Raw genomic sequence first — 25062 nt, 5'->3', positions numbered from 1 at the left:
CGAAGCTTCATCCCCGCCAGGGTGTGAGGGAAAACAAGAATAGAACCCCAAGCATTTCACTGTCCTTTGGGACCGCAGCGGGACCCCAGGGCTCCATCCTCGTCAGGGTGCGAGGGAAAACAAGAATACAATCCCAAGCCTAAAGCCCAAGCCTCTCGCTGTCCTTTGGGATTGGAGGGGGACCCCCAGGCTCCATGGCCGCGGGGGTACGAGGGAAAACAAGAATAGAACCCCAAGCATCTCGCTGTCCTTTGGGACCGCAGCGGGACCCCAGGGCTCCATCCCCGCCGGGGTGCGGGTGTGTGCGGGCGGCCCCGAGCTCCCACCGCCCCGCGGCCGCGGGGGCTCCGCCGAGGGGGGGCGACTTGGGGGCGACTTGGGGCGATGCCGCTCTCCGGAGGCGGCGGGGGCGGGGGTGGCGGCGGGGCAGGGTGCGGGGGCAGCCCCGGCGTGCGGGGGAGCGGCTGCGGCTTTAAGAGCTCCCACAATGCCGTGCTGGCGTCCCAGTTCCGTTACATGTCTCCCCCGGTGAAGGGGAGCGAGGGAGCGGCAGGAAGGAGGCGGAGGACACCCACCCACTCACCCGCCCTCGCCCTGCCTCCCACCCGCGGGGCTGAGCCCCCCCGGGCTCCGCTGCGGCCGCGCCGCCCCCCGCGGGCAGCGAGGCGGGGCCGGCGGGCGCTGGCGCTGCCCCGGGAGCCGCCGCGGAGCCGCCGCCGGACGGAGGGGAACGAGCGAGGGGCAGCGGGAGCGGTGAGTGCGCGGCCAAACTCTCGCCCTCCTTCCTTCCTCGGCTCCCTCCTCTGGTCCCTCCGTGCCTTTCCCGCAGCCCGCCCCGCTCCCTTGCCTCTCGCTGGCGGCTCGTCCCCGCTGCTGCGGGCTTGGTGACCCTTCCCTGCCGCCCCGTTCCCCGCTGCCCCCTTCTCGCTCGCCAACTTTCCCGTCCGCTTCCCACCTCTCCTCGGATTTCCATTTTTTTTTCTTTTTTTTTTTTTTTTTTTTAAAAGCGTCTGCCCAGCCCTCTCGCGCCCGTTCTCGTCCTTTTTCGCTCCTTCCTTCGCTGCTGCTACTTCCCCGGCTTCCTCCGGCTTTTCCTCCCTCTCTCTCTCTCTCTTGGCGTTCTGTCTTCCTTCCTTCCTTTTGGGCATCGCGTGGAAAAAGTAAGGGATATTTCTCTTGTGTCCTTGAGGAGGGAAGTTCAGAAGCTACTTTTCTTTACCCAGGGAAATCTTTGTAGTAGTTTTCTCCCCCACCCCCTTTTCTTCTTGTGCTCGAAAAGAAAATTCAACCTATCTTTTTCTTTTTTACCCCTCCTTTTTTTTTTTTTTTTTTTTTTTTTTTTTGACGTGGACTGTTTTGGTGGGTTTTTTTTTCTCCCCCCTCTCCAGGCAGTGTCGGTTTGTTTCACGATTAATCTCTTTTATTGCTACCCCAACCCCTCCCTCTCTCTTTTTCTCCCCCAGTAAGAAAAAAAAAGATTAGCAGAAAATCTGTTTTGCCAGCAGCGAATGTATGAGACTTTTTTTTTTTTTTCCTGGGGTACTATTGACGAGAAAAGCTTAAGCAAATACAGTACGGTAGGACAATAGAGAGGCATGAACTTTAAAGGGTAAGGATTATGGTCCTTGGTTTCTTCAGCTCTAAAGTGTTGTTGGGAACGTCTGGGTCAGGGTCCGGTTTGGGGTTGTGTGCCAGCCTGTTTTCTGTTCAGCAGAGGGGTGATTTAATATGCCAGGAGAGTGGTGTGCTAAATTGCAGTTCAGGATTGCTCGTGGGTTTCATCAGCGTGGAAAATCAGGAGGCATGGGAAGGTTACGGATTTCGGTGTCCCCTTTAGAATTACACCTGTCACGCCTTCCATCCCCGAACTGCAAATGTATCGGAGGCAGATACATTAACAGAATGGCTGGAAGCTGCTTAAATCCGTGTCAGAAAGTGCTGTCGTGTGGTTTTAAGAAGTCTGGTTCGGAACTTGAGAGCTTCTGCCTGAGCTCTAGTCAGCATCACACGATAAAATTAAAGTATGTGCCGGGCTGTGGAGAGCAAGTAAATCAATTGCCTAATGATTTCTGCGAAGACACCTGTTTAAGGGCTTTCAGGCTCCCAGCTAATTGTGTTTTGGAGCGGTGTGATTGTGTTAAGTGTCGTAGAAGTAAAGTGCTGTATCTTTTTCAGTAGAGAGTATGTAGTTTGTGAATAAGATGTCAACTCTTTTAATCAGAAATGGGTCTTGGTTGTGTTACCTCTCTTGATAGATACCGTTTGAAAAGTCCTTAACATTATGTGGCTAAAATGCAAATAAAGTCAGCCCTACTTCCCCCCCCCCAATGAAGAGAGAAAACAACTTCAGATTAACTTTTGTGTGATGATATCTAATTAGAAAGTAGGCTGGACATTAAACTGGAAGTACTTATCTGAGTCTTAGAGCAAAAAAACTATATGGGATGAATTGCTGAGGGAATTGAAATGACTGCTTGGGATTCATTGTTTAGTTGTGTGCCCTTTAGGACAACTGAGGTGTGAGGTGGTTTGCTTCTTGCAATTACTTAATCCTTTCCCACCCTCATGAGCCCGACAGAATTTGATCAGTTGTTTGAATAAATCTTGTGTTTTAATCTTTTCCTGGAGATGAAAAACTTTGGGATGGGGGAAACAGAAGGAGAAGCATAACAAGTTATGTTAGCAAGTCGTTTAAGTCTCTCTAAACTGTACCTTGAACTGTTTCTGAAAACACCACCCGTAATTCTAAAGAGCCAAATTGAATTGATTAATGTCACTTTTTAAAACCCTTTTGAGGGAAACCCTGAAGAGGAACGTGTTAAAGAAGATGCAAGTGCTGGAAGTGCAGAATTGAGTATTGAGGATGGTGGGTTCTGTTCCTGCTTCTGCCATCGCATGGCAGTGTGACCTCTGCCTGAGCTGCCTTCCTGCCTGCACCTCATAGGATATGGAGATTTTCCTGAATCTCTTGAGTGCTTTTACACATGATTTTTAAGGTTAATTATGTGTAAATATATTACTCCTTGTTCAGTTGTCCCTTTGAGATCTGATCAGGTGGTAGTTTGACTAATACTCATTCTTTGAAAGTTGTAAAGTAGAAATCTTGAGCATCACTGACATAAGACTTTTGCATTGCTGTAAAGGTTTTGAGGTTGTTTTTATCCCCTGTGTATCTCTGATGGTATCAATGCATGCTTCTTCTATGTTACCTTAAGTCTGCCTCAAGCAGAATATGAAGGACAATGTTGACCTCTCCAGAAAGAAACTGTTAAATTGAATTGCAGGGTGGAAAACTGTTCTGGGGGGACTGGGCTGAGGACCCCCCTCAGTGTGATGCATTCTGTTCCTGGTAATTCTATTTTGTGAGCTCTGTAATTATAAACTTAGCTTAGCACACGTGTGTGTTTACATTCTAATTTCAGGGTTTTGCTTGAGTTTTTAAGTCTTTAAGACCTCTGTCTTGAAATTAAATGTATATGTGTGATTTTCTGGAGCTCTTTTGAAAGCCTGGGTTTTCTTGTTTACTTTCTTGTACTTTTTTTCATGATGGGGTTGGGACTTTACAGTGTAATGAGACTTATTATAATCTCAATGCCTGCCTTCCTGTAATGTTTGAGACTTGCATACTTCATAAATGCAGGGCTTTACCTTGTTGGAGGGAGTTGTTTCTCTTCAGTGAAAATTAGACTTGGTTCTATAGAATGTTGTTATTAGGCAAGTGTATGTGTGTGTATATATGTGGGGGGTTTATATAAATAACTTACTATCTTCTTGCATATGCATATAGCCAGCTCCGTGCTTCTGAGTCTGGACAGTCAGTCTAGTTTCAAACTCATTTTCATAAATAATTCTTTCTGTCCTTCCTGACCCCCTTCAAAGCGAGTGGTGATCTCACAGCTTTGACAAGAATAGTTTTCTTGGCTGATAAGAGGATGTTCATGTTGTTTTCCTCCCCCCCAGGACTGTGTGTTATCTTTCTTCTGTGCTGATAGAGTGTGGGGAGGGGGTTGGCCGGTCTGTGTGTGCCGAGTGGTGCTGTCCTGCTGTTTCTCTCCGGTTCATCACCTGTGAACTTGAGATCATGAAACTTGTCCTGCTTGGGAAGGGAGGGTGGATTTGACACATCTACCATGGGAGCTGCAGACTGTGCTACTCCGGGTTGTCATTTCACTGGGATCTCAGTAAGAATCTTTGTGACATCATGAATATGGAGAGTGTATCTGAGAGGACTGAGACAGGCACCGTAAGCTTTCAGATGGCAGGCACTTGAGAAATCCGCTTAATTCACCTTTCTGCTTTTGAGTCGCTCCTTAAAGAGGGAGGAATCTGTTTACTTTCTTGTGCTTGATAAAAAAGGGCGTTCCTACAACAAAAGACATTGTAATGCTTTCTATAGTCCAGGCTTATTGAACAAAAGCATCTTGCTGTGCAGTATTGTCGCTGCGCTCAGTGCTGTATGATAACACATGTTTCTCAGCTGTTGTTGATTCCTCAGTGGCACAGACTTCAAAGGAATGTGCTGAAAGAGAGCCGCAGCCAGAGAAAAACGAGTTATGTTCCAGTGGCCTGTACCATCCATCTGTTTAAATACTTTGCTGAACTATTCCAGAGTGTTCAGGCATCCAGTCAGGACTGACAAGCAATTATAGCTGGGAGTACAGCCTGCTGCGAGGAGACCACCTAGGGAAGGCTTAAGTGCTACCTCCCCTCCGCGGGTCAGAGCCACCCTGCCCTCCCAGCCAGGGAGGAGAGATAAGGCTCGTCATTTGGGGAATCTTTCAACATGACATTGTCTAATTCCTAATGCTGTTGAGGATTTATTTATTTTTACTCTCTATGCTATCTTTAGCACAAGAAGGGAAGAATGGTAATGAGGACAGATGGTCATCCTGGTAGTCTCCTCTGTGTGCATGTAGCAAACTAGGTCTGTAATTTAAATAAGTAAATATTTATACAAAGTTAGTGAATTCTTATTTCCCCCCCCCAAATGATTGGGATAGTTCATAGAGAGTGATCTGTTGATCACTCGTGTCTCCAAAGGTAGTAATACACATTACTGGATTAATTTTGCTCCAAAACATGACTAGTAAAGTTAAATTGGAGCCAGTTATGTTGTGCTATTTCCAATTGAGTTTGGGGAAATACTTCACAAAGTCATCCACAGTAACTAAAAAAACCTCCCACTGTACTCCTGCATTATAATGCACTAGGATGCTGCCATTTCCAAGCATTATAATTTGTTTTTACTTAAATTCCAATATTGGAGTCCACGTGCAAGACATGTCTACACCTGTAGTTGCCAACTGAATCTTCAAATCACGACCTGTGTGCTCTCCATAGTCCCAAGTACTGGAACTTGGAGGGAAATATTAACAGGGAGACTACAAGTGATAACCTGTTGATAACCTGTGAAGACCCTTGAAGTTTTTCCATGTGGGACTGACCCTCCTTTTGAGGCTTGCAGTGAGTACTGTAGGTAGAGCAATGTGTGTTTCAGTTAAGAGGCTTTAACCTTCTTTGTCAAGGGAAAATGCTCATGCAGATGCACTAAGAGGATATTTGAGCTTGGGAAAACTGTGAGGCACTCCAGGATTTGATTTTCACCTGCAAGCAAGCAGCACAGCTCCGAAGGTAAGCTTGTATGTTGTCCTCTGCTGTAGTATTGCTCCTGCCTTTCTGCTGCAATGTGACATTTATGCCTTTGAAAGGGTAGTTCTTTCTCCCAGTGTTGGCAGTCCTGATGGTTTTTTGGTATTTTGAGACGTCAGATTTTAATGCCTCATTACCCCTTTGAGCGGAAAGGGGAGGGAAACTTCCAGAAATATGTAATGCAACTGACTTCCAGCTTCTGCCCTTGCTCCAGGGTTGACATTGTAGTTTGAATTTACTTACTTGCTTTGAAAGCTGTACTCAGCGTAACCTTGAGTCTTACTCTCTTTACCACAGCAGCACCTGATGTGTTTCCAGTGTGCACCTTGCTGTGTCTCTAGATTGTCCAGGCCGTGTTGATGCTCTCTCTTTATTGTCCTCAATAACTTTAAGAGCTGTAACTTCTGTTTCAACTGAACTGAAAGTGTTTTGCCAAAAGAATTTTTTTTTTGGGACCCCTGAAGTATTTGTCAATGTTTTCAAGCTGTTATTCAAAAGGAGTTTGGAGTTTCCAGAACAACCTTTTAAAACTTCTAGGTTTCACTATCAGTCAGCAGTTTCATGAGCATGGATAAGGAAAGGCTGTAATTCCACTGGGTAGCCAGATGTTTTGTGTCTGTGCCGAAGCGAGGAGACAGTGTGGCTTTTTAGGAGTTGTAGGGTCTGTTGGTCTTGTCATAGGACTGTTTGGGGATCTTCAACAGATTGTATCTGCTTTCTGTCCTCTCCCTTCCCCTCCCTCCTGCCATGCCTGTACTGATTGTGATCACCTCCTTCTAAGGAAAATGAGACTGAGAGCAAAGCATTCCTTGTTGCTTTCTAAAAAGTAGATATTTTTGTTGTCGGTCTGTGCTTTGTAATACTAAGCCGCTTGCAGTTTGACAATTAGTGAATTTAGAGCAATTATGCAGTAGATTAATACTAATGTTAATTCTGACTAATGTGGGATTAAATTAACATTATAAAGAAAGCAGTTTTCATTGCAAACAGAGGGGAGAGTACTCTTAGATGCAGATCTCCCCCCTTCCATGCTAAATAGCACCCTTTTTTGGCCAGTACTTCTTAAGACTTGTAAAATCCTTGTCTATCCTTATCTGTCTTCTGACTCTATGTGAGATATGAAGGAAGGGGAGAAAGGAACTCCTCAGATGTCTGCAGGTATCAGACTCCTCCTGGAGAAGAAAGTAGGAAGATGCCACAGCTAATAATACTTTAAAGTTGATATTGGGAATCAAGAGACCAAATGCTTAAATGTGCCATTGCAGCTGTGTGGTTGGCAATATTAATTAGCACTTGTACCTGGAATAATAATTCGCATCCAGAGAGAAACATATGGCAATAGTTGAATGTCCGTGTCCTTGCCCATTGGAAAGAGGTTTTTGTGGTGGAATTTTTTGTTGGTTTTATTTTTAAAATATATGTTCTCACCCATCAGAATGGCCCCCTCCACATCGGGTTTGTGTGCTTGCTTTGGGCATCATTTGTGCCTCCAGGTCAATCAGAGCATTTTGCACTGGTTTCGTTGGGAGCAAGGACAGAAACTTGGAATGAATAAGCTGCGTGTTTGAGACTGTGTATTTCCAGTAGTGGAGTTGGCACTGATGAGCACCAGGACTAACAAAGAGCAGTCACACTGCATACAGTGCAATGTTTTCTTGCGGTTAATGGATTGGAATTGGTAACCTGATACTCCAGAGATAACAAAAGCTATTTAGCATACAAGAGACATTGATTTATTTTTTTTTACTACACTGTTTATCAGCTCCTTAAAATCTTTTGTCAGAACTCATTCTAGTCAACAAGTTCTGTTCGAAAATAACTGAATTAACAAGAATTTACAAAATAGTCTGAATAGAAAAATAAGTTCCTTTCACTGCAGTTCCTGTATTTGTTTAGTAGTTTACATGCTCATCTCATGTCCTGTGAATTTAGCCTTTGCTTCAAACTGAAATATGTAAATTACAATTGTTTGTGCTTTTCTTTTTCCAGGAATGAAAGACTTAAGGGGATAACAAAAGAAACCTCCTAACTCAAGATAATGTTCTACCTTAGACCTGCTGCTTACCAGCAGGGGAAGCTGACTACTTGCCTCCTTGGTAGTTTTAAATAATCAGGGGAACTTGCAGTCCCTGTGGGCAAGGTAAAGGGCACATACCTTGAGGAGGTGGTACATGTCATAAGAGGAGAGCTGAGTGTGAGTTTGCTGATGGTGAGCTGAGGCTCTGCGGGCAATGGATCGGTCCTGTTCTGAGGCAGAAATTAAGGGAGGAGGCTCACCTGTTCTAGGGAGGATGGGAAGGAACTGGGCTCCTGCCAGCAGCCCAAAATCGTGCTTTAAAAAGTACTCCAGTGGTGGGCTTTGTTTTAAACTCCTAGCAAGACAGAAGGATTCTGAGGTGTTTGGTCTGTTAGGACTTGCTGGTCTTCTGTTTGTCACACATTGCAAAATGCTTCATCAGGATAATTCCTTACCACAGAGTTGGGAGGCGTGGAGTGAAATCCTGACCTCTGTGGCTCAACCTGGTGAGAGGAGCGTTCCTCTCCTACTGTGGCCAGTGAGAATGTCAGGGTGACCTGCCTGTGGGGCTTGGCAGGGAGCACTGGCAACATGGTGTGGGTCTGCAGCCTTCCTGGCCATTGTCCTGCTTGGAGGCCACTGCCCTGGGTCATCTGTTGCAGGTGTGTCTGCAGTCCAGAATATCCTTTCCTGGTCTGACTTGACAGATGAAAAAGAGGGAGAGTGACATTTTACATGGGCAGGTAGTGATAGAACAAGGGGAAACAGTTTCAAATTAAAAGAGGAGAGATTTAGATTTGATATTAGGAAGAAATTCTTTATTGTGAGGGTGGTGATGCCCTAGCACAGGTTGGCCAGAGAAGCTGTGGCTGCCCCATCCCTGGAAGTGTTCAAGGCCAGATTGGATGGGGCTCTGAGAAACCTGGGCTAGTGGAAGATGTCCCTGCCCATGGCAGGGGGTTGGAACAAAATGATCTTTAAGGACCCTTCCAACCCAAACCATTCCGTGGTTCCATGATTTCTATGTTGGATTTGCAAAGTGCCTTTTGAAATAAGAGGCTCTTTTCCAACCCTTGCTGGCTTCCTGCTGCACTCACTGCCATTCTTGTAGCACTTCTCTTAGTGACTTGTTAATGTGCTCCCTATGTCTGACAGCATGGGCACCTCTTCCTGCTCTGCCAGTGGGATTCCTAAATACTCTTCCATGAAATAATGGCTTCCTAGGTGCTTCTCTGGTTGCTGCATAGCATTTGCTTTCTGATGGGAGGGGAAGATACTGGCGCTTTCCCTCACAGCCACAGAGAGAGGCATTCCTCTAATTCCTCTGCTGCTGAGCTGTTCAGAGCCAGGGTGGGGGAACACTTGCTTTCCCATTTCCTTGTCCAGGAGTTGGGTTTAACTTACATGGAGCACCTGTCCTGCTGTGATCCTGACATCCTGTCAGTGCTCATTCCCCCTGCTCCCTGGGAGACAGTGTTTTTGTTGCTGGCAGTTCTCTGCCTTTCCCTTAAAAGAAATCCCACTCAGGAATTTTCTAGAATCCTTCCCCTCCCTATCCCCTTATCCTTCATTGACCTCTAACCACATTTTTATCTTTCTTGACAAGATGCTTAGTTTCATTTATCAACTGCTTTTTCCTTCGCTCTTTGGCTTTGATTATTTTTCCAGGAGCTGCTTAGAAACATTAACCATTACAGATGTGCAGGACAGTCAAATACAGTCACATTCCTTAGTGTTTTGTATTTTTTTTCTTGACTCTGATACTAAAATGCCCATGATAGGTAAATATTTTTTATGTATGCTACTTCTCATGATAAAAATATCCATCCTTAGCAAAGGGTAAGGAACTGCAGTGGCTATATATCTATATTACAATATACCAGTATTACCAGTTGCAAGAGCCTTATGTTTCCCTCCCTGAACATAACCACTACTGTAGTAAGGGCTCGTGAGTTCAGGCTTAAAATATATTTGCACACTGCAAGATAAAAATGAGACATAAATAGAAGGAAATGGCAATTGCACTTTCCTGTCTTAGGCTTGTGGCTTCCTAACTGCTTGAGAAATGCTCTGTCACCTTTAGACAATATTATTTTGTTCTGCAAAACTTAAATTATTTACTTCAGCTTTTGTAAAAAATGTTTGCTTTAATCGTGGGTAGCAGAGAAGAGCATGACTGCATTTATTTAAATATATGCTGCAAGGATATTTTTCCCTGTTTTGTGGTGCCCTTCATGCTTGTCATCATAAGTGTGTATGCAAAGCCTGAATAACTGGAAGTCTGTATGCTTCCCAACCTTTTACTTTAATAGTCCATAATGATCTCTGGACAAACTGTATTCTACTTTGGAACACAACATTTCAAACTAACTTCAGCTTGACCAGGATGAATGAGGATAGCATTTGATGTATACACCATTTTTAAGATATACCCTTCTTTTTCTTGCTCACATGGACATAAAGCAGGTGGTAAGCAAAGACAGTTCTATAACAGAGTGAAAAATAAAACAAGAGAGAAGAAGGGGGAATGGCTTCAAACTGACAGAGAGTAGGTTTAGAAGGAAGAAAGTAGGAAGAAATTCTTTATTGTGAGGGTGGGGAGGCCCTGGCACAGGTTGCCCGGAGAAGCTGTGGCTGCCCCATCCCTGGAGGTGTCCAAGACCAGGTTGGATGGGGCTCTGAGCAACCTGGGCTAGTGGAAGGTGTCCCTGCCCATGGCAGGGGATTGGAACAAGATGATCTTTAAGGACCCTTCCAGCCCAAACCATTCTATAATTGTGCTGTGGTATCTGAAATGTCCTCCCTGTGTTCCTGCTGCAGTATGTTTGTTCTCTGAAACTGAAAAAGTGGGTAATGACTTTCCAGTTTTCCATCAGATGGGATATTTCTCATCATCCTCTGGTTCTGAGAATGGATCCTATTGCTCAACAGAGCAACATGGGTAGGTGGCTTCTGTGAATAGACAGCGTTTCCCTCGTATGCACCGTGATCCATGTGGACTCCTGAGCCCAACAGGACTTCTGTTTCAGCTCTGGTGCTTTCAGGAATTTGGCTTCCAAGCCCTGCAGTTAGGAAATGGAGATAATAGAATTTTGGACACCATCCGAAACTGGACTCTCAGGGGGAAAAAAAGAACTTGTTTAGGTCAATGTATTATTTGATTCCCTTGTGGTGATCATAAAAAGTGTGATGTCACAATGTGTAGCTGTAATGTTGAGCCTCTTCCTTGCTGGGATTTCACGTACAAATTAGATGAGAATCTCTCTGCTTTGATTTTAATGTTATAATACCTGGCACCCTGAGTGGGATAACAGCAGGCCTGTAGCTAAGCTACAGCATCTCCCCTGGCAAGAGGCTCAAGCAAAGAGAAACTTAAAACTCAGTGGTCTCATGGCATACTTAACAGCATTTTAAGGAACAAGTGTCAAAGGAAAGGTTCATCTTGTAAGTGGACACAGTGATGTGAGAAGTGCCAAGTAGAAAGTCAGTATTTGTTACAAGCCCCTTAATTGGTTTTGGAGGCAGTGGTGAATTGTTAGCTTACCTTGTTGATTTTAGTGTATATGTAAAGTGTAATTTAGGTGTTGGCACATAGATACTGTGTGGCAAATAAGCTACTGTCTGTTCTTACATCTTTTCCTGCAGCTCCTACTTCAGCTTTTCCTACAAAATAGTAACTCTCAACACCAGTGCTCCCGTTCAAGCAAACACAGCTTTTTATGTGCCTTTATGTGTTTTTATCCCTGATGGAATTTCAGAATAATATTGTTGTGTATCCACTGTCTTCATCTTGCTCTGTGTTGTGTTTTCCTTGTCTTACTGACTTGTGCAATTTTGTAATAAAGTCAGCCCTGTGCTTGGTGAACTGTCACTAGAAAAAGGGAATAATCATATACCCCGTCATGGGTCCTTTCTACTACACTTGATGTTCAAGTGAGTCATTAAAGCTAAGGTAAATTCAGTGAGTAGTTTGAGTTCTGTGCATTTTTTTTAGCCCTTTTCCAAAAATTCTGACCTTGTCATATGATTTCCTGCAGTCAGTTTATTCCTGATGTTGAGAATTGATACACACCTTCAAAAGAGATCACAAAGTAAAGAATCAACAATATTAATTTACAAATTTTTACTACTTGTTTTTTAAAATCCATATAATAGCAAATTCATGGGAGAGAAATTCTTAACATCACTTTTATTAAAAAAAAAAAAAGAACTTTAGGTTCTGTTTTGCTCTGCTGAGCCCATCACTAGGGTGTCTGACTGGTTACGGTTACCTTGTAGTTTTTAATGTTCTTGGGATGCAAATGGTTTTTAGTCATCTCAAAGGCTTTATGCACACTGAAACCTGTGGATGTACTGAGATATGTTCTTTCTGTGCTTTGTTCATGTGACTTAATTAAATTAAAGCAAAGGCCAAGCATGTCCTGAAATTTGTCAAATTGGTGATGATGAGCAAATAGGTACCAGCAGTGCAAACAAGAGTGTTACAATGTGTGAACCTGAGGCAGAGCTTGAATATGTGGGAATTGGTGACTTCTGTCTACATTTGCCTCTTCCTATGGAAATTTCAGGGGTTTTGGTTTAGGTCTCCGTTAATTAAAAATTTCTAGTATTTTATTAACTTGCTTACTTTTATTTAAGACTTCTATTCATTACTCTGCTGATATGGAATAGAATCACTTAATCCAAAAGGGAGTTTCTTTGAGGACTGTGAGTTGACTGTGAGGTTTTGAGGAAGAATCATCCTTGTTCTCTGCCTAAACTGGACTCAAAGCTTGTCCACATTACTTGTTGATGGGATCACCTCTTACCTTATTGCCTTTCCTGGTTTGGTCTGAGAAAATATGCAGTTTGATTGTGGGTTCACACTGATACCCTGCTGGCTGTTTCTGTGTCTTTTTTGTTCTTTTAAATTAATTATTGTCAAGTTTTGCTCACTGAGCATTGAAACTCCCAAACTTGATCTCAAGTCACTTATTTTATCATCTACATCCTGGGATCTGTATGTGGAATGAGCTGCTTCATACGCATTTAAGAGATGTGAAGACTTTTATTTGAAAAGGAAAAAAAAAAGCTTAAAATATGGATTTATATAGACCTGTAAAAATGTGTTACTTGTCAGCTTATGCTATCAAAAATACGCTGTGTGTAAGAATTAATGTGTTGGTCTTCATGTGAGATGGTCTCACAGTCAGTAAGTGTTGAAGCTTATTTGAAGCATCTGAAATGTATGTAGAGTGAGGTAAAGAGCGATGTGGTGCAAGTCAATTTGAGCCAAACAAATACTGTGACACAAATCACTTGGGTAAGTTTGCTTTTGTGTGTTTACTTATTTGGGTTTGCCTGTGGGAACTGATCTTGGACAGAGGGGAAAGCAATGCGATTGTGACGATTCCTATTAAAAACTAACGTGCAAGCTTATTTACGTGGATTAATCACATGAAATTCAAGTTGATTCATTCCCCTTAAAAACAGTGGTTCCAGGCAGTGAGAAATCCAGTTACTCTCTTAAATAAGTCAACAGTAGTTGTTGTCAGAGATGAGACTCCAAGTCCGTACCAAGGTACCCATGACTCACTTGTGAGCACAACTTGCTTAAAAATGTGTTAAGCATTAATAACAGGGGATACTTTTTGCACTTCAGTAAAAACTGTTTGGAATGTTTTGGGAGACTGGAGTAATTCAGTGGCTCTGAATTTCATTAACTGTGAAAGTATTTCACAAAGAAAATTAAGACTTGTCACTGGCTTAGGGCGAGTGGGAGTAAATGGTCTCTGAACCATGTCATTATTAATGACCATATGTAAGGAATCAGAGGCTTTAATTTTCTAAGGAAGCATCTTCATCCTTTGAGTCAGTTTTCAAAACCCAGCTGGTGAAAGAAACCTGGTCTGATTTGAGTGTTGGCCTTGCTTTGAGCAGGACTCTGAGCTCTGGTGGGTCCTTCCAGCCTGAAGGATTCTGTCTTGTTTATTTTCTTTTCCTTTAAAGAGTGTTTGTACTACACAACCACCATCAGCTGTAATGGGATTGCTTTGCTGATACTGCCAGCAGTTAAACCAGAGGGGTGAATAAATCTTTGTTTGTAAGTAATTTTTTTATAGCATTTTTTTTTGCTTGTCTTTATAGATAAATGTGGAACATATAAGATTTTCTTTGCATCTCTTGTTCTACCCACTGCAGAATCTTTTAAAGGTTTAAAGAGCGGGAGTAGGGCAAGTTATTATGACCTTTCTCTAAATTCTAGGGTAAGTTCTCAGGTTTCCAGAAGCTGAAATTTTATATGGAATCTAATGATTCTGTACTTGAATGCAACAGACAAACAAACTGTGCTTTAGGGAAACTTGTCACAGATGTATAATATACTGAAGTTACCTATGAATAATTTAGTTGGGGAAAAAAAGCTTTAAACACAGTGAACATTAGAGAGGATAAAGAAGAAAAAAAGCTTCAGGGTAGTTTAACAAAATACAATGTATATGTTTACCTGATGAGACCTGTAATGAGGAGTTGAAAATACAGACTTTTCTATAGGAAAGGAGCAGTGGGATCTTTGTCCTAATTGGTCTGTGTACCTGCTTGAGTAAGATGCATATTAAAAGGAAAAATATATGCCTAGTAATGAATCCAGGATTTCAGGTCTTCTTGCTCACACAACTTGCTTTGTGAAAGGAAGAGTAGAGTGGGTGCTCCTTTGTGTGTTTAGGTCTGTGCAGGCTGTGTCACAGACGAGCCTGTCATTCACTGATGATAACTCTGAGACTTAGAGAATCATCCCACTCTGGACCCAACACGATAAATCAAGCTTTCAGCTGCAAGCTTTGAAGTGGGAAGAGAAGAACAGGTTTTTAATGAAGTTGAGGGGGAAAAAGTGATTAATAACTCTGTGCTTCACTGGGTGCTACATCATCAGAATTTTTTTTCCTGAAATTAAATCCTTGATCAAACCATTCTAGTGTCACTTTATTTGTTGAGGGAAAGGATTCCCCTTTGGTTCAAGTGCTGGAGTACAATTTTTATGTAGTTGATGTTGGGTAGGTTGCTTGGTGTACCTTTTTTGTGGTAAGCTGATTTTCTTCCTTTTGATTACCTGATATTTTTCTCTTCTGGTAAAACAATGCTAGAACATGCTATCAAGAGAAAGGGGGCAAGTTAATTTGTCACTATTTTACTTTTAGATGAAGTAACCCTGCAAGAGGTCAATGGTGGGTGGAGCAGGGATGAATGAAACTTTGCAGGAGTAAGAATAAAAAGGAAATTCCCTAAAAGGGTACTTGTGCAAAAGTACTCAGCAGCTGCAGCATCAGTTCTTGGACATTTTGGCAAATCCCTGGGCATGTATGTATCACGTATAAATACAGGAGCAGCACGTGTTTAGTTATTTATGTAAAGGCACCTGAATTTCAAAATCTTGAGTTTCTTAATTTAAAAATCAGTAGATTAAAAGTTCATTTAATAGAACCTACGCCATAAGTCAGGGGAGTTTTACAAGGGGAATCTCAGGACAGTGGTATATTCTGGCATCCTCTGCTGATTGTTTAGCCGTGTGCATCAATAGTTATCTACTCTAATGATAACTTCCTGCTTTCTAAATTAAGATTAGAGATTTGGAGCCACTGTGGTGTCTCAGGTGGTTTCTTGAGGATTTTCTGGTTTTCTCTTGCTTCCTGATTTTAGTTAAAGAAGTAAGACTTAACTGCCTGTAGGAGATAGATGGGAATAGAAGAGTTCGAGTAGAGCCTGTGTTTGTCTGGAGGTGTAGGTGTAACACTTGGGAGCTGACATAAACACTGTAGTACTTTGGTGCTACCAGCACTGCAATAAGATGCAGGCTCCTTGCCAGGGCTGTTGTAAAAGCAGTTGTACAGCCCTGGTAAGAAGGTCTTGGAGGTCAGTTAAGTGTCTGTCTGGGATGAGTAAGCCCTTATTACAAGCAGGACACACTAGGGCTTGGAGAGCCTACTCTGGTAGTATCAGTTGCAAACCATAGTATTCACAATGCTGGAGCCAGCCTGTGTGGAAATGCACTGCTGTTACTGGAAGCATTTACATGGCAAAGGGTGTTTAAAGATCTGGGAGCTCTGAGCTTGTCAAATGTTTCTATAGCGTATTTTGGCCAATTTTTAGTCTTGGTGGTCTGCTAAAGCAAATGGCTTTTTGATGATGTGATTCTCTTAAAGGGATCAATTGATTAAAGTGTTTAAAAGTTCACTAGTCCAGCAACACCTATAAAATCCTGTCTTCTTTTGATGTGACTTTAAATAGTAGAGCAATTGTGCACTTGTATATCTCTTTTTCAAAGGGGAGAAAGAAACTTCCATGCTTTCACAGCAACTGTACTTTAAAAATACCTATAGTTGCTTACAGAGCTTTTTCTAACAGCATCTTCTCATGTGAGTTTTGCATTTCCTTTACAGTGACAATTTACAGTGGAACAGCAAGCTTTAGGTTTGACAATCTTCTTAAAAGAACCTAGATTAAGATCTCTGACCTACAGCTGTGGTAAATAGAAGTCTTTTTTTTTTTATAAAACCTTTTGGAGTTGTTCCCTTTTTTGTGTTAATTGATTAAAATATGTATTGGGTTGGCCCAAATTCCTCTTGCTAATTGGATAAAATGAAACCACAAACTAGATAGAAAAATCAAGACTATAGCTTCCTTCTGAGGAAAGTTGACTATTATTTTGATGGACTGGTTTTGCCTCTTTTGTGTGTGTGTGTATATATTTATATATATATGTGTGTGCGTGTTCTAGCCCTCAGACCGACATGCTACTTTACCAGGTCTATCTGTCTCAATGTTACAGAACAGATGGTTAATTCAAAACCAAGAGTATTAAAACTGAGTAGATAAATCTGATCTCCTAAAAACGAGGTTGCCAAAACAAGCTGCTGTATTTGATGTAGCTGCTGAATTGGTCTTTTCTTTGCTACGAAGGCAAACCTCAGTCTAATGCCTGAGTGCAAAGGGGTTGGTCACTTCAAGATTTTTTTTTTCAGCTCTCAATTTCTCTCAGAACCTCTAACTTGAAGAAGTAAGTTGCTTACATATTGTAGGGATGCTGGAAGAGAAGGCGACTTGTTTCAGATTTAAAATTTGGGGGTTTTTTTCTGGCCTTATCACTGCAGTCCTGGGTTTTCAAAGTAACAAAGACAAATTGCAGCAGTGGAATAAGGCTGATGCCTGTTTTTAAAATGCCATGATTTGCTTTTTTTCTTCTATTTAGGTGGTCAGTGAAATGAGAAGAAAAAGGCAAATTGTTAGAGGAAAGGATTATTGTGTTTACAGACAAATTCTCTTTTTGTCAACAGATAAGAGAGATAATTTGAGGCAGGTGTTGTCAGAAGAACCCTTTAGATACCTAATCCAATCTGCACTCCACAGATCCAAGTTACCTCTGGACAGGGCCTAATAAATGAATCCACGCTCATGTGTGGCTATGAAAGGGATCAAAGCACTTATTTTCTGCGTTCATCCTGTTGGGATTATTTCTTAGGGACACCATTTCACAGTAACCCACTTTCCTGCTTTCAAATGAACCAGATGAGCAGACCGATGCCCTTTATCTCAGCCCTTGGGGCTTTAAATACTTATATAGTTTCTTCTATGAGCTGCTGGAAGTCATAGTCCCTTTTCAGGAATCTCTGACCTTGCAGTCCATTTTTCTGTGGTGGATTGAGCATTTCATCTGTGTGTGACTTGTGGGCAGTTATTTTTCACTTACATGGTGCTGTAACATGAGCTATTGCATTTTTTGGGAATACTTTATCTTGAATGATAACACATGACATCCAGGTAGTGTAATCATTGTATAAAAGTTGGAGAAAGCAGTGATGTTATTTCTGTGTGCTTCTGCCTTGATAAATGCCTTAAAGTTTAAAAAATTCAGGCTTTCAAGCCTTTCTTTGCTTTTGCTGGTTCTTTTAATGTTTAGCTCTGTATGAAAGGTGTCAGGCAAACAGGTGGAAACTGAATCCTCCTATCTGTTCGATTTACACCACAGGTTTTGTGTGTAGAATTGCACTTGTTTGATAAGAATTTCAAGTCCTGTATTTTTGTGGAGTGGCCCAGTCTTGGCTAAAGAGAAGACATTGCTTTACTTGGCTGCATATTTAAATGCCAGGTAAAATCTTGATTTCTGTGGGACTTTTGGGCTTTTCTTAAAAGAATTAGTTGGTTTTGGTTCTTTTAAATTCTTCTGCTTCTAATTGGCCTCAAGACTCTTTTATTTCAGGAATTTTGGCAGCTCTGGTGATGGTATCAGCCATATCTTGAGGCTTCTGGAAGTGATGCTCTTGAGAGGGGGAGTAATTTGAAATACCATCTGTTTTATTTCTGATCTGTGGTTAGGGCATAGGGTTAGATGTTCATACCTCAATTTGGAATGTCCCCTTCAAACCTGGTGGAAGAACAAAGTTAGGAACTAGAGAAACCTTGGCAAAGCCTGGAGAAAGCAATGCATTAGGGAATAAACTGGCAGAGGCACCAAAGTATCTGAAAGCAGATGGAGTGTTGTCACCAGTTGCAAAATCAGTATAAATACTTCCAGAAAATTATCCTTCCTCTGCTCTTGTCAAGCAGAAGGGACATGAGCCATAAGTACCATTGGCAAATTGTTTTAGCTGCCAGTGAGCATCCTTGCAGTTGGACTCAACAAGTTGGAATTCTCCCTTGCCAGCATTGGTAGGGATGAAATGCATCTTTTTGGTTCTTGCCTGAAGATGATGGATTTTTATGGCTGGAAAATCTCACAGTTCTGTTGCCTTGCAGCTCCGTTGGGTTGTATCAGCAATAAAAATGACGTTTTTTGTTCTTGTTGCTGATTGTGGTTGTGTTGTATGGCACAACTTCCCTGGTTTAGTGTGGTTCAGAGTGGGCCTGTAAAGCAGTTGTTTTACAGGTATTACCATCACGTAACTAGGAACCAATCAGTCCTCCCAAATGCACAGTTTTTGGGATATTGTCATGTTTATAAATGTGTCTGGCTGGCTGCTGCTGAATTGATGGCTCTGGTGCCTGGTTTGTAAGGGGCTGGCAACCTGTAAATGAAAATGAGGAGCCACAAAGCAGGATGAGTTACTAGAATCACTGATGTGTGTAGCATTTGTGTCTCTCTTGAACCCTTATTACCCAGGAAAACGAATGTAGGAGTAGAGAGCGTAAGAGGGGAGAGCGTTTGGTTTTAAATTCTGAAATTCCTGTTTGTACTGATCCAAATTCCATTTCCATGGAAACTGGAAGTTTTAGTACTCTCACTTCATCTGCTGGCTGGCTTTGGGGAGACTAAAATTGTTGATTTACCCTAAACCTTTCAGAACTGAGAGCCGTGTTGGTGTATTAGCACCACATATTTTGTACAGACTGAGAAAGTGTAACTATAATTACTCATGCATTTATTTTCTGTGAGATGCTTAACTTTTAACTGTTTCCAGATCAGATATCTAAATGTTCAGAGCTTGTGCCATGTTATCTAATTATTGAATTGTCATAATAAGCTCATTTTTTTCTGGTGTGGGTAGTTTCCTCATTATTGGCTCTCCCTGCCTCTGAGTGGAATGAGAAGATTGTGGAGGCTATAAAGAATGTACTACTATGTTGAGTTCAGGACAAGAGTTGATAGAAGAAACTCTTAAGTGTGAGAAGGTAACTTTTCTGTTCTTGAAGCTCGGCTGGTTAAGTGAAATTCTTTCTAACAACTTAGATATATACTTTATCAGTGTTCCACTTTCACTTAAAGCTGCTTTGGGACTGGCTGTCCTGGCTGTGTATGAGCAGAAAAAAAGCTGCAGGAAGAGCTCCTCTCAGTTCTTTTGGTGAGTAATATGGTAGTTTAAAAGAGGATAAACTTTTTTTTGGTAGGTAAATAGCACTAGCTTTAAAAAAAATTAAAAAGAAAAATTTAAACTTTCAGCTTTGTAAATGGGTTATGGCAAGTGGCATTTTGAATTCAAAAAATGAGTGGTTCTGAAGCAGTGCCTGGGATCTGAACTTGGCGGAGATGTCTCCCAAACACTCAAGAAACAACTGCTTGCAATTAAGAACTTGCATGTAATTTCGTGCATTTTAGGATTTCTTTTATCTGATGGAAGCATCAGTTTTATCTTTGGTATATTTTTTTCCCTTTAAAGATCATGAGGTCAGTAAGCTAAGTAGTATCAGGAGTGAAAAGGGAGGATCACTTGATTTGGATATACTCTTCTGTCATGAGCTGGAACCTTCTGGAGATCTGTCTTCCTGCCTGGATTCCCTGAATTCCAGATTTTGGTGTGCCTGCTTGTTTAGGTGCAATATAGCAGGTTTAAGGGGAGGTTGTCTTGGGAACAGGCAGCATCACTGCTGTGATGGCCTTGTCTGTCTTCAGGAGGAAGGTTCCACGTTCATTCTAAACTATGGGGGACTCTTCCCTGCTGTGATGGCTGGAATTCCATTGAAATTTGCCAGTATAAACTACGAGCTGGTAGAAAAGAGAGAGCCAGGAAGGACCATAATTAAATAATTCTGCTACCTGTAAAGCCAAGGTGTAGCCAAGACATCTTATTTGTTTGTATTGAGAAATTTGCCTCATGTTGAAAGGTGCTGCCATAATGATAATTTGGCAGTCACTTTGTTCTCTGTTCCAACAATCAGTAAGTCTAAAAGCTAAAGACAAGTTTTGAGAGGGTGGATGTACAAGGTAAACCTTTACTTAGTGAAGATATTCCCAGACTACCTGCAGCTGAATGGAGAAACATTAAATAATCCAATGGGGCTTCTAATCTTTAAAATGTTACTTGAAGAGGTGCTTTAACATAGAAAAATCCTTTCCTCTTGCTGATGTTCTTGATCTTGTACATGAATTTAAATGAAGAAACAGGAAAAATTCAATTGAACTTCAGCACAACTTGTTTTTGCGTGTCACAGGTGTTATTTAAAGGCTCAAGACAGGATCTGTGTGCCCAGTTGGGTGGTTGTTCAGCTGCTTGTTTCATCCCTGGTGCTCAGTTCTCCCCCAATTTCTCTCCACTCACATAGGTTACAGATTTAAAGAAAAAAAATGAATTAAAAAAGAAAATCACTAACACTGAACAAGATGAGTATTATTGCATAAAAGCTTTGTGTGGTGGAAGTGTATCTTAACTAATTGACTCAAATCCTGTGAGGTTTCATTCCTTTCACAAGTGGGAATTATCTTACATTGTTCTCACTGAAAATGGTTTTCTGTCCATGCTGTATAATGCTGTATAATAATTTTGAGCATAAAAAGTGATGTTTACCAGGGATTTTTAGGGTTCGCTCATTGTATGTAGAAAGTCAAGATGCAAATAAGCAACTTCAAAAATACAGAAATGCTGAACTCTTTTCCACCTTCATGTAATATGTGTGGATAATAGACATAAACATAATAATATATAAAAACAAAATCTAGTTTCTGGTGCTATTAGTTGTTGATACCTGTGAATAGCCATCTCTCCCACACAGAATCTAAGAGCCAAGATTCTCATTCCTGTCATCCTTGGATGCAATTTGCTTACCAATAGTCACACTATTTCCATGATATTCCTTATTTTTAGAAGGCTCAAAGGGTTATGGTGTAATTGAATTACTGTAAAGAGTGTTCTGATCCATTATCTAGCACATTCAGTCCTGGTCAAATGGGTTTTAATGGCATTAAATAATAACCTCATTAGTACTAGGAATATATGTGTTTTCCCCAGAATCGTAGTTTAAGGATCACTAGCAAGGAAAAAAAAAACAACAGCATGTCACAGTCTTGTAACACAGCTGAATGCAAAGGAAAGCACTCAAGCTGCTCTGGATCACAAATATTTGGCCATTCTGCCCCTAAAACAGATACAGGCTTGTACTTGACTGTAGCTGATTATTTTACTTTGTTATGAGGGCTTTGTGTGCTATGCTATCAGCAAAAGCAGACAAAAAGAGCTCTCTCGTGCCTCTTGCACTTCTCTTGAACACATGGGACGGTCGGTGGTGGCAGATATTGTATTTGCTTTCACAAGAAGGTGGTGACTTTTAACTCTGACCTTGAAGAGATGAAAAGCTCCCTTTGCTGGTGACAGTAACACCAATTCATTCACACCTTGGATTAAAAAGCTGGGTTTGTCCCGTGATTTAGCTGAATCTTAACATTTCTGAGACTTATGTAGATCATAAACCATGCTATAAACATAACTTGTGGCTTTTCAGCTAATATAGGTAAGAAGCCAATTCTGAAATCCTTAAAATAGTAATTATGGCTGGTTTATGGGCCTATTTCTTGAACTGATAGATTCTCCTGCACCCTCTCTAACAGTGTACACTGTGTGTGTAGTTCCAGGTTTATTTTAGGCTATATATATTGAATTAGTATGGTTGACTAGTCAAAATCAACCTCTCTGCCCCAAAAGCTAGTTCCTTTTGAAGTCTGAACAGCTGTTTGAGGTATTGTGTCCTACTTTGTTTTTAATGTGAAACATTCTTAGAGCTTAACAGTGGTGTCAGACCACTGCTTAGTCTGTTCTTTTTCTTCATAGGGCATTTAGAAATGGGATTTTGACTCCTGTAACAGAATTATGAATTGCCATTTGGGGTGTTTTGTATTTGCCCATGGCAGGAAGGTTGGAATGAGATTATCTTCAAGGTTTTTTCCAACCCACACCATTCCATGATACCACAGGCACACCTCTCATGTTTTCAAGATGACCAGCATTTTGCTTAGAAGAATGTCTTAATTTCCTACCTACTGCCTAGCATTTTGGACATGATTTAATGAGCTGTTCTTTGTTTTGTCTGCAACTCCACTTTAATGTTTCCTGGAAGGTATTCCAGAGTGGAATACCTCCCCTCCATGGGGAGGGATATGTGTGCTTCTCAGAGCAGTTTCAGTGACCATCTCCAGAACATTGCTGTGTTCTCAGGTTGGTTTTAGGTGAGGGTTTTTGTGGGTGTGTATTATTGCTGTGATTTTAAAGAACACATGGACTTTCAACTTGAAATGGTGCAATGAAAGCAAGTATTTGCATGGGGAAATGATGGTGTGTAGGTGTGTTCTACCCTTCAGGTTTCCCCGTGGGGCTGCAATCTACAGCTCAGACTTCATCTATGGCAAACCTGCTGCTGTGGTCAAGGGCTTTCCTAGGACAGAAGGTGCTGCAATAATAAATATTGTGGAATTCTTGTGCATACATATAAATTATATTTGTATTTCAGCTATGCAGTAATGGCCAAGGGATGATGAGCTCTTCTAGTCAAGTGACAGTAGTCTTGCCTTTATTGCATTAGTCACGTAATGTAAACCAATTTCAGTTAATGTGGGGTAAGAAGCAAGGTTGAAATGGAATAACTCTTAAGTTGGATTGCTACCAGCTTGCTACACTGGCAGAAATGAAATAATTATTTGTCTGTTAATGGCAAACTGCCAAGAAAATGCTGGTTCTGATTTTAATGCATTTCAAAAACTTATTTATTAAGAATTATGTAACAGCGTATAAACATATTATTGCTGCAGCTTTGGTAGCTTTGGAGGCTTCACTCTAAAAACTGACTTTTTTTTTTGTGTTTCCAAGAACAAAACATAAAAGAGTGTGGAGTTTGTGTTGTATGGGATTTTTTTTATTGTGAATACGATAACTTGGTAAAATGTCACACCTGAATAATATTTTCTTATTATAACGACTTCTTTTGGAACTGACTGAACCAATGTTTTTGTCCTACATTATTTCCATATTAAAAATACTTTGTGTAGTAAAGAAATGATTTCATGGTGATGCCAGGTCACTTCTCACAAAATCTAGAAATTGTTCTCATATGGGGTGTATTGTGTCCTATGCAAAGTATGTGCTTTTCCACAACACATTAATCTCAAGGGCAAGAAGGACAAAAATGACTGGAATAAAGAACAGAAAACCACAATTTACATTTTAGAAAGGACATTCCTTTTTTTTTTTTTATTTGAAAATATATCTGAGAAAATGAACAATAGGAGTGTCTGGGTGAATTCATGCTGGTGGATTTTGAGGTTTGTTTGGTTTTTTTCCCTCTGCTGCACATCAAATATAGATAACTCTTGTTACTCCTAATGCTCATCACTGTTGGACATGGCCTTAAAAAATTTAGTTGCCTCTTCTGAAGATCTGGGCTAATTAAACTTTCATTTATCTTCTGAAACAAAAGGAGTAATGTTTCACTCTGCTGTTGACCACACAGACAGTCCCACTTGGCTTCAGGTGGAGAAGGTACCACAAGTATGAGTTTATCCAGTGCTCGGGAGGGTGGGACTCCTGGGGTGTTTGTGCTATGAGTTTTTTGGGGTTTGGTTTGTTTTGTGCATGCTGTGAATGCTGTGGGTCTGTTATTAGACCTTTCCATCGGTTCCAATAGGAACTGTTGCTTGTTACTTGCTCCTGAAAATGCTGATAAGAGGCTATGCTGAGCAGTGAGTGCACTCACATTTGATTTCTGTGTAGCACAGGTTTGAAAGCCAGTGGTTTGGTGTTGATTTTTTTCCCCCCCTTAGATCACTTCTGAACCCCTCCTGTGAATGTTTCAAAACGTTATTGAATGCTTTGCCAGCTGCATTTGTCTAGTCCTTTTGGAAGACTTATTACCTTTGCTGTGATAATCAGAGACACACAGAATTATTGTTCTTGTAGTCATGCCTCACAGACCTGGCCTAACACAAAGAACAATTAGCTACAGTGTTCCTGAAAGCAGTTTGGCAAAGGAAACTGGTACTAACCTAAACTGTTAGATTTTGAGAGCAAAATATGTGTCTTCTGTTAAATGATACATAAGTTAGGAGTGCTTCTGCCCATTAGTGTTATCCCGTGCTTGCTTTATTTAGCACAGAGCATCCACTTGGAAAGTCAAGGTTATACCCTTGTAGCTGGTTTGTAGAGCTTTATTCCAAAAATTCTCATTACCAGTAGTTTCAGTTAAACTCTGGTAGGGAAGTCTCAACACAGGCAGCTGATGCTATGGCAGAAAACCACCTTTCATTCTATAGTATGGAATTATTTAGCTGCAGTTGATCAGGTGAAAAATGAATCATTTTTTGTGCTTCTGTCAGTAAAGAGAATTCTTAATCACTGTAGCTGAATTTTAATATTGTGTGCAACTGGTGTATTGTATTATGGAAAGAGCTATAGGTTGATACTCTTTTATGACGCTGAATAAAATTTTCATTGCTGTAGATGCCTCTTCTTTCCAACTGGAGAGCCTGCCTGAACTGAGACATTGTCCAGCAATACCTAGTAAAGATGTTTGAATGTTGCTTTTAACTCAAACAATTAAAATCTCATTAATGTGTTGAAAAGTGGCCCATTTTCTAACCATAAAGTGGTATTTTCATTTAATATTTGTTTAATCTTAGAAACTATGTAAATGTACTTTAAAGCTTTTTATAGTTATAATGTGTAACCACG

The 25062-nt window shown here is 41.2% G+C and overlaps 1 protein-coding gene across 2 annotated transcripts in view; it reads left to right on the top strand.

Moving 5' to 3' along the window:
* Window positions 1–624: 624 nt before the first annotated feature.
* RASSF8 (Ras association domain family member 8) overlaps window positions 625–25062 on the top strand; it is an 82178-nt gene continuing 57740 nt past the window's right edge. For both annotated transcript variants that reach the window (XM_027711715.2, XM_027711713.2), the window contains exon 1: window positions 625–753. The gene's annotated coding sequence lies outside the window, so the exon portion shown is untranslated. The remainder of the gene's footprint in view (window positions 754–25062) is intronic.

Source organism: Pipra filicauda, unplaced genomic scaffold (genome assembly GCF_003945595.2).
Source record: "Pipra filicauda isolate LSUMZ 115617 unplaced genomic scaffold, ASM394559v2 scaffold181_size1560634_pilon, whole genome shotgun sequence".
NCBI classification, from domain to species: domain Eukaryota; kingdom Metazoa; phylum Chordata; class Aves; order Passeriformes; family Pipridae; genus Pipra; species Pipra filicauda.
Note: the sequence above shows the minus strand (reverse complement) of the source record. Positions and strands in the feature narration are given on the sequence as shown.